Raw genomic sequence first — 10,088 nt, forward strand, 5'->3', positions numbered from 1 at the left:
TTAACACTGGGACACTCATCTGCCAAAAGGCACAGGGTGGGTAGCTGGGAGGCGGGTTTGCCGCTGACTGCAAAGAAGCCAAGTAAAGCTGTGCCTTAAGTAGGCATTGACAGGCGTTTGGAGTACAGGCTAGACGATGTGCTGATGTGCGGGCAGTGGCTTGCGATGCTTGCAGCTTGCTTGCACTGGTGCAGGCCGGCCGATCTTGCGCAGGTCAGGTTTGCCTCGGCTTGCGCTTACACACTCTGTGTCCCAAAACGTTCGATGACCGCGTCATGCAGTACCTGCCAAAAGGCACGGGATGGTTAGCTGAAAGGTGGGTTTGCCGCTGACTGCCACACCTTATGACACACCTTTTATTGAAAGAATTCTGGTTCTTCCACCTTTCACACAATTGTCGCATTCTACAAACACAGCACCAAGTTAGAAACGAAGGTGTTCTTACCAGCCCACCACTGATTGCCCTGACATAGGAATTTAGCTGGCATATTGTGCTTGCATATGAATATTAGTAACTCAGGGGACCAACTGTAACGGATGATTAATGACCTGGACAAGAGAAGCAGCAAGGTAGGCCTAAGGATTAATATGCAGAAGAGTAAGGTAATGTTGAACAGGTTAGGAAAAGAACAGCAGATTAAATTAGGGACCAAAGCGCTGGAAATGATTGGTGAATATGCCTACTTAAGACACGTAATAATCGCAGGTCCAGACCACGAAAGGGAAATAACTAGGAGGATAAATTAAAAAGAAGCCCATTTGGAAGGTACTCGCTCATTACGCCTAAAAGCGTACAGGTATCATTCAAGAGGAAAGTGCATGACAGTTTCATATTACTGATACACACCCCTAGGGCTGAGACATGGAGGCTAACGAAAAGGATTCTACTTAAGTTGAGGACAACGCAGAGGGCTATGGAACAGGAAAGGTAGGCATAATGTTAAGAATGCAGAATGGGTCGGAGAAATAACTCGAATTGCTGACATTCTAGTCGAAATCAAGACAAAGAAATGGGCATGGGCAGGAAAAATAGTGCGAAGACAGGATAACCGGTGGTCTCTAAGAGTCTAAATGGATGCCAAGGGAAGGAAAGCGTAGCAGTGGGTGGCAGAAAATTAGGTGGATGAGGGTATATAATTTCGCAGGGGTGAAGTAGACGCAGCTAGCACAGGACCAGGTTAATTAGAGGAAAATGGGAGAGGTCTTTGCCTTGCAGTGGGTATATTCTGGCTAATGATGATGATGATGATGAATATTTAAAAGCAACATTTGTGCTGCTGTTCCCTGCAAAACCAGACGCTTCGGATGCCACTGCTCTCCTCTAGAGTTCTGAATATCAATTCATACTTTGCATTCATGAATCACATTAATCGTGAGCGATTTTTTGCTATTCCAACAGCTTGTTAGGATATCTGTTATGGGACATTGTTGGTATAAAATCAATAGTATGAATGCACTATGTAAATGGATTTGGATAAGGTCAGTTTATCTTCAATGTCTATTCAATAAATGCTGGTGTGATAAAAGATGTGCCAACTCATTGTGGATAATCGCAACCTAGAGCTTTGAAGGAAGCTTTGTAGTATATTACTAATATACAGCCAATTTTAGAATAGACCCTTTCTCAAAAGTTTTTCGAGATATGCTAGAGTGTGTTCAGAAAAGGGCCGCAATATTTCTCAGGGGCGTCTAGGAATACAAGATAAGAGGTTCGAATCACGGAAACTTTGGGATGGAAGTTGCTGTCCGCATGCAGGAAAATACCGAGATTAAATATTGAGACAGCATCAGCAATCGACAAAGGCATGTATTTAAAACAGCCTCATTATTGCTCCCAGAGACGCGACAATTCCAAAAGGTTGGCCATACCAGAATTGCATCAACTGCAATTGTTTTTGCTCTTTCCGCCAACTATTGCCAAATGGAATTTGCTCCCAGTTGAGATGGTGTATGCATTCAATTTTCCATCTGCCATAGAGGACTTTACATGAATATTTTTACATAATACTTTTGGTGTACTGCTAAAGGCATGTGTGACATTTTTCTAATGAGATATTCCACGCTTTGTACTAAATGTGTAGTCATCCTTCTTAATTAAGAAAGAAGTTTATTGTGTTTTAGTTTTTTTAAATTGGTTCACAGGAAGGAAAGGGCGCAGTATCTGTCACACTTGTTATGTGGACACCTGAACCGCGCCGTAAGGGAAGGGATGAAAGTGGGAGTGAAAGTGAAAAGATGCAAAACTAATTTGCTGCCATCATTCGACTCTTTTCTTCTTGACCTTTTGGGATTTAATTAACCTCCCTACAATAATGGCTAATGGGGCCCTGTAGGTATTTGGCTGTAGTTTAGCTTCAGTTAAACCTAGCATGAATCGATAGGTGACGCATGTTTACCCATGGTAAAGCTCTGCAGCAGAAGGTTTTTTTTTTTGGTTATGGCATTGAAGAGACTGGTGATTCATAAAAAAGTTCATCTTGGTTTGAACGTGACGTATATCTACAGATTTGACTGCACAGTTTCTCGCTGTAAGACCAAGTCTACACGCTCACCACTGTGTGGAACTTGGTTAAGTCATGGCCGATTCCGGGTCCAATTACTCTGGCCCATGTCAATTGACATTTGACCTCTGACCTTGACCTCTGGTGGGAACATAGCTACCCAAAGTGGTTGTGGCTTAAGTTCCAACTTCACCTTGAAGCTGTTTGAAGGTCACCTTGGCTTTACCTCGAATACTGCAGCTACCGTTTCAACAATTAGTGGAGTCACTACAGGAGATGTGAAAGGCTGTATCTTGTAGGCACAGCTCTGTGTATACTAGCAGTACAAGTAAACTGTGTTTTGGGCTTTGTTGCCGTTGGGGTGCAGGAATTGACTGCAGTAAAAGCACTGTCAGATGACCTCAGAAAATGAGCACTAGATTTGTCAACACTTGTGTTGTTCCTTAAAGGACCATTCCTTGAAGTGTTGTGTATTGTTCTTATGCAAAAGTGTCATCTTCAGCATGCTTTCTTAGCTGAGCATATATTTTGATTTGGTTTGGTTCTGCGTTATAGCCAGTCTGAATAGGTCATCAAGTTTTTTGTCCCTGCTCAGCAGGGTTTGCTTTTTTTTTCTTTTTTGTGCAAATTATGGGTTGAATTCTCAATTCCATGCTGCTTTCTTGAAGCATCGTTCAATGCTTAAATTTTTGTTTAGGAAAGGCAGCTTATTTGTGCTGGGCATGTAAGGGGAGGAGCAAGGCCAGGTGTTTCAGTGATAACCTGCAGATGAAGTGTAGGAAACTGACATAAAGGGCTGTGGCATTCATATAGTGCATATAACAAATACCGCATTTCTGTGTCACATTATGTTTGAAAAATTAAAAAGAAATGTGATTGGAAAAGAAAGTGTTTATAACAAACGATGTGCAGGAGATTAATGGTGCTAAAACAAAGTTGTTGCTGTAGCACTGATCAAAGAATGTTTGCAATGATTAGTAAGTGTGAAAGCAAGCTTTATGAAAATCATTTTATGGCTATGCAAAGCATGCCGTGCACATATGTTACCTGGTGAATATCATAACTGGTCTTACTGGTTTATGGAACAATTTCCAGCTGCTACCTGTTGATTCCGATTGAGTTCCCATTGGTTCCAATGGGAACTCAGTAGAAACCAACTGGCAATTGTTTCATAAACCAGTAAGATCAGTTATGATTTTAACCATCTGGTTCATGTTCACATGTTGCTTGTATCTGCTAAATACAATTTGTCAGATGCATACCTATATCATGTTTCTGCTTCTGTCAACCAAGCATGGCCTACTATATGTCCATGCGATGCTGTCTGGCTACTTCATCTTTGCTCCAAGGGGTGGCCGCACAATGGCCGCTTTTCAATAGAGGTAAAAAGCAAGGAGCCTGTGTACTATGCAATGCCAATGCATGTTTGCCATTCTTAGTTATCTTTTGCAATTCTTTGTAAACCGTGTTTTCTTTTGTATAATATGCAATGGGGGGAGGGGTTTGTAACATCTATTTCTTGACATACTTTTGTTAATGCTGATTTTAATAAATATGATGCCACTGCTACGCTGCCAAGCCACTTGCATTCCTAGTTAATGGCCTTGTCGAGGCCTCTGCCAATGCCGATGACATTTGGTTAGTGCATTTTCACCTTCTAAAGTGAGTGCCGGCTGTAGTCCTTTCTGGTCGAAACTACCCAACAATGTTGTGTTTGTGGGCCGCCTGTTTTCTCTGTCAAGCTGTCGTCGATGACAGCTTTTACTGCAGGCTCTTGGTGTCATATATTTATGTGATGCAAATAAAGGTATCATTATTATCGTTAAGAACCCCAGGTGGCTGAAATTTCTGCAGCCTAGCTCCTACTACGGCGTCCTTCATAGCCTGAGCTGCTTTGGGACATTAAACTCTTTGCCAAACCTAGTTGTCATGAGACTTCATTTTTTGACCAATATGGTGCAGTCTTTCATGTTATGGGACCTAGCTGGCCAGATATTGTGTCTGTTGCGTTGTGACACCTCATGCGGAAGTCAGTCAGAACCATGCAGCTCCCACATGAAAAGGCATACCTACCTCTAAACATGAGGTCTATTTTATTAACCTGCACTATGTGGTTCATGTGGTACTCCACTTTTCCATTCATTTCATCAATACAACGTTATGGCGCCCACTGCACGGCACCGTTCGTTTCAAAAAGTGCAGATGTCATGCAGGTCGAGTTCACAAAGAGTTCAGCAAAACTGTGCACCACTTAAACACACAGCGCAACAGACAAAGGACAAGTGAGTAGACGAGAACAGCGCTGACTATCAACTGCTTGATTTATTGAAGCAATAAGTATACAGTGAAAACTAAATTTAACGAAACCTGCTTTAAGGAAGATATCGTAATTCCACCTCAGACACTGATAGGATCTAGCGCATTGACCAACTCGAAATAACGAAATCATTTCCATCATTTGTCCCAATTTAACTAACCTTTTTTTCTAAAAATGGAGATGGAAAGGGGCTATTTTTGGTCTATTTTGTAGAGAGTACCCCATAAATTATTGATTGCAAGCCAACAGTAATGGCACGGGGCACCAGTGTCCCTCTTTTTTTCAAACTGCAGCGCAAAAAGAGTTGTAGTGCTCAGTTGTATTCACCAGATGGTGCCAGCGGTAAAAAAGTCTCGTGTCGCATTCCAAGGGGTAGTGTTGCAGTTCGATGCTTTTTTTGTGGCGTGCTTCGTGTGGTTGTTTCCCATTGTGCTTCTGCGGATATTTTATGCCTTTGAGTGCATACTTCTCTCAAGCTCAGCTTGTTAGGCCTACAGTGCTACATAGCACTTCAGACCTACGAGGAATTGGTGTGGTCATTGCTCACAAAGCGCACAGAGGCAAAGATCACCGACTTCTTTACTGGAAAATAAATTTGTAGTCCTCTCAGGCTCTTCTTGATGAGTAACAATTTTTGTTTCTTGTCGTGCGCTAGTGGTGCCAGTCATTTTTGCTGGCTGCATTTCATTTAGGCAGCATTAAGGTTTCGCAAGAATGATGCCGTGGTAGCTTTTTGGATGCCGCCGCACCTTGTAATCAAATGTACCAAATTATAGGACTGAGAAATGCTTCACTCTATTTAAAAAAGTTCCCGATTTAATGAAATAATTCACTTCTACCTTCAACTTCGTTAAATCAAGTTTCAACTGTGCATACAAAATGTTCAGACAACCAAGTGCACATGTTTGCAGATAAAAACAACAATTCACATCAACCAGTTTCAACAAGGTATGTGATTTCACGGGGATGAATGATAACCGATGGGGTGCTTACGCACAGAATTCTTTTGAATGAGGTAGGCTTAATTCTCTTGATTTTTACCTGTTCTTGTACAACACTGTTTCTTTGAACAGAGGAGTGCAAGGAGGATGCAAAGGGGCTACACTCTTTGTGATGTAGTGCCAGGTTCAATGATGGGGCTTTGTCTAGGGAGTTCTTATATGTTCTCGTAGCCTTATGTTGAGACACCTTCCTGATTGACCAATGTAATTCTTGTCACATATGTAAAAGGTACTCTCTACACCACTCCTTCTGTGCACGGAAGAAAAAAATACATTGTTTTACCTGGCATCCACCACAGCCTGCACATCGTTGTCATTTATTTTTTGGCCTACCTCGGCGCAAATGATGCCCAGTTTTATGGGTGCAGAAAACATGACTTGTACTTCATACCGTGGCGGTGCGACATTCCATGAACATACAATATGACGGCAATATTTTTCTTTTATGGGGTGTCTCAGCATCCTGTCGTTTGGCCTTTACTTTTTTCAGGACCTTGTTGCACGCAAGCAAGATTACGTCATTGAGGAAGCCTGCTGACCTCAGTCTATCAACCTGATCTTTGAAGCTATGCATGATGGCTAATGGTCGCTGGACTTGAAAATTGCTGACCCTATGCATGAAATGGCTGCACATTTTACTAATTTGTAATGACCGGATTAAAAATTGCAAATGCCCAACAAATATGATTCTGCCCTAAATTCAACCGTAAAGGAATATAGACACCTAATTACAGTATAGGCTAATGTGCGGAAGGGAACGACATTCTAGATGTGAGGGCCATAACAGTTAGCGGCACTTGACTACATTGCCAAGACGGACGTTTCATCTGAGAGCAAAATCAAGGCACCTTGCGTCGATGCCAAAAAAAAAAAAAAAAAATGTAATTTCTGCTGTGCCGCAATCAGTAACTGAGGAATTGAAGGAAGTGATTTGGCATCTCCTGCCATCCCATTTCCAACTGTCACATATTCCGGTTTAGCTTACATCGGTTAATATATTATAATATAATATAATATATTATATTTATACAAAGGCCCTGATTATGGCATTTGTATAAATCATAAGAGGCGAAAGGCCATGAGCTGCCAGTTGCAACTGACGCGGATGGAGCTAAAGCGAGCGCGCGTTTCCCTTGCGCGAGCGGAGGTGCAGCAGTGGGGCGAGGCGGGCGGTTGGTGGTGGTGGTTACTATGATGAGGGGGGATGGGGTACTGGGCACGACGTATGCCAGAAGGTTCGTTCGATTCAGAACTGGCTCTCGGCACCAATTCTGAAAAAGTTCCGCCGGTGCCAGTCGGGTGCCGGTGAGGTGCAGATCCAGTTTTGTGGTTCAGGTGCAGGTGCAGCAGCGTCAGCAGCGCCACTTCAGACGAGCTAGTCGTCTGCTCGCGAGTTCCCGTGCGCCGCGAGCTTTAAGTTTTCGCGGTGCGTCGCGACGTCGTGGACGACAACATCGTCGAAGTCAATTTTAAGGAATTTCTGGAGTCCTCTTCGACAGTGAGGATGAGGAGCCCTACGCCGTGCTTTCCTTCGAGGCAACATCGTTCTTCAGACCGAGACCGACTGGTTCGGACAGACCGCAATGACCGAATTCCCGTACAACTGAAGCGCCGTTGCCAGATATTTCAGCTTTGAACTCGAGAGGGTATTCAGGTTGTCACAAGAGACCTCAGAGGAACTTGCCATTTCACAGAGAATGACGCCGGCCGGATCCGTCGACGACGGGAAAAAATATCCCTAAGTCGACAATCGATGTTTTTAAGCATCTCATTGGCAGCGCGCGTCGTCTGCTAGTGCCGTCAACACGTGCACCACTTTTCTGCACCTCCTCCTCGGAGGGTGCCGCGGTTCTTTGCACCACAGCGGCACCACGACTGCACCTAAAATCAATCGCGGACAGTGGTGCAGGGAATGCTGTGAATCGAGCGCTTTGGTGCAGCACACCGTGAACCGGTTCCGGCGGTGCAGAGAACCACGGCTGAATCGAATGCAGCTAGAAGCGTTTCGGGGTAGCTCGGCTGGAAAAGCTGATTGGTGGACACGCCGCGGCCTGGCGTGACGTTTTTTGCGTCGGGCTCGATGCTTAACCGGACGTGACGTAGTCAAAAACTGGATTTGCTTGTTTTTTTTCGTCTCTAGACGCTCTAGGGAATCGCTAGGTGCCCCCCGCTCTGGCAACGCGCGCGATTCCGGCATTCGGTTCGTGGATCTCGCTGCTGCATGGCACCGGCGCGTTTGGTCACCGAGGTGCTCGACGATGGCGGGCCTGCGCGTTTACGTCAATGCGCTTTCAGCACGCCAATCCGTGCTGTACGTTGGGCGGAATTACGTTGATAATGGCGACGACCTGCGGGAGATCGCAAGCACCGTCAAGGTAAGTATAAATTGTGCAAAATTGTCTCGCATTTTGCTTATTTATAAGTGCTGTGTCGCTTGTCTCTCCCCACGTGCTTCCAGGACCTCGTGCAGCAGCAGCTCGTGGCATGGACGCTCCTCGTGTTCAAAAAAAAAAAAAAAATCGGCCACGGCTATGGAGACCTCCACGAAAACATCCGCCGTCGGCAACTAACCGCTGCCTGACTGCTATGCTGAGGCGCACGTCTGCCCTGCGCATTCTCAACCCTGATTGAGGTACAAAAACGCAGATTTCTTTGTCGAAGGTTTTGTAATATGTTGCGCATTCATCAAATCGCTATGTTCATAATGCAACTTTTTTCTACTCTTTTACAGCACCGTTTCCTGTATGCTGCGAAGAGGCCGAGGATTTTCTTTGTACGCAGCAACCCATATGTCAGGGATCGCGGCATCGATCAGCTCTCCAAGATCATCGCTACAGCATCCAGGGCAGCATATAACCAGGCACTGTGTATGACGCAGTGCACCACTGTTGACGGTGCACGGCAAAGGGCCACGACGAGTGCAGGGCATTGTGTTCGCCACGCCGTCACGTCGCTGCGCATCCAATTACGGCCCTTTTCAGGGCCGCCCCAATGTTTCCTGGCAGACCGCAGACCTGCGCATCCCGTACTCCTCTTCCCTCTCTACGTTGCACGTGGCTTCGCATCAATCGCCGCGGCCACCAAAATAACTTGCGCGCTAGGCCTCTTTACCAGGCTATACGTAAATACACGCATGCATAATCGTGTCAAATTTGATTTAATAAAGTGCTACGTATTACCTGCTTCCCTCACGCATTCTTCCGAGTCTTCGTGCAGCAGCTGCAGAACACGTGGCAAGCGTCACTCTGCTGCCGCGACGAACGCTAAGCCCATACAACAGGCTTAAGAGTTGTGCGGTTTTGTTCAGCGATGTTAACGGAAGTATCAACATTTTATATAACAACTGCATAATCATCTTGAATATTGCTTCATAAAGTACTGTACTGCTTAATTCTCACTTACCTCGTGCTAGCACTTGGCCAGCATCGTTCTCTCCAGTGCTGCAGTGACGACAAACTAGGCCTCGCGATAGGCTACAATATACACCGCGGCTTTGTGCCGCTGTGTATTTTTTTTTTATAAATGCATCACATTTCGAAGGTTATAGTCGCCATCCAAGGATCACTTAACTCGAGAGCACGGGAAAAGGCAGAAGTGTACGCACCTGGATTCGGTGCCATGTACAACGCCGTTTTTTTTTTTTTTTTTTTTTTTTCACGAAATGTGTCTAAAGAGCTGCTCTAGCCGAACCACGTACGTAGCGATGGATTGCACCGCGGCAGTATGGCTTTGTTCCAAGTTTAACAAAACAGTTGAGGCCAAATCAAAATCGGAAATGCCCATTTCCAACTGGATATTGGCCCCCAGTCAACAATTTGGAGTCCAGTTCAATGGCAACAGTTCAGCTCTGTGCCAACACTTCGTACAATTAAGGGAGTCGAAATTATGGAAATGGCATGCATTTGTAAACATCAAACATGCTTCACATCCAATTAACATGGCATGCAATGCTAATATAAAAGCTCAATATTCTATCGGGGAACTCTATGAAATCTGCTAGAGCATGGAGCACACGTTCGTAGAGATATTTTTTTTAATTACCAGCACTCGCAAAGGTATTGGAAATAATTGAATCAAGTCCCATTCAAGGAATCAGATGAACAGTAACAAAAACAAATCATCCTTTATATATTTTGTTTAGTACCTCAATGAAGAATATTAGGCACACTTTTGCTGAATTTGTACATAAATGACATAATTCATATTGACAACAGTGCTCAGCTCATCATGTATGCTGATAATAGTGTGTTTATTACTGGCTTTGACCTC

At 44.4% G+C, this 10,088-nt stretch overlaps 1 long non-coding RNA gene across 1 annotated transcript; it reads left to right on the top strand.

Annotated features, from left to right (window-relative positions):
• The first annotated feature begins 8,032 nt into the window (after window positions 1-8,032).
• Window positions 8,033-8,996, top strand: LOC146209983 (uncharacterized). Its single transcript, XR_014703496.1, has 3 exons — window positions 8,033-8,194; window positions 8,278-8,451; window positions 8,551-8,996. It is a non-coding gene; the product is annotated as an uncharacterized LOC146209983 (long non-coding RNA).
• The last annotated feature ends 1,092 nt before the right edge of the window (window positions 8,997-10,088 follow it).

This window comes from Amblyomma maculatum, chromosome 1 (assembly GCF_055883805.1).
Source record: "Amblyomma maculatum isolate TAMU_Amacu chromosome 1, ASM5588380v1, whole genome shotgun sequence".
Taxonomy (NCBI): domain Eukaryota; kingdom Metazoa; phylum Arthropoda; class Arachnida; order Ixodida; family Ixodidae; genus Amblyomma; species Amblyomma maculatum.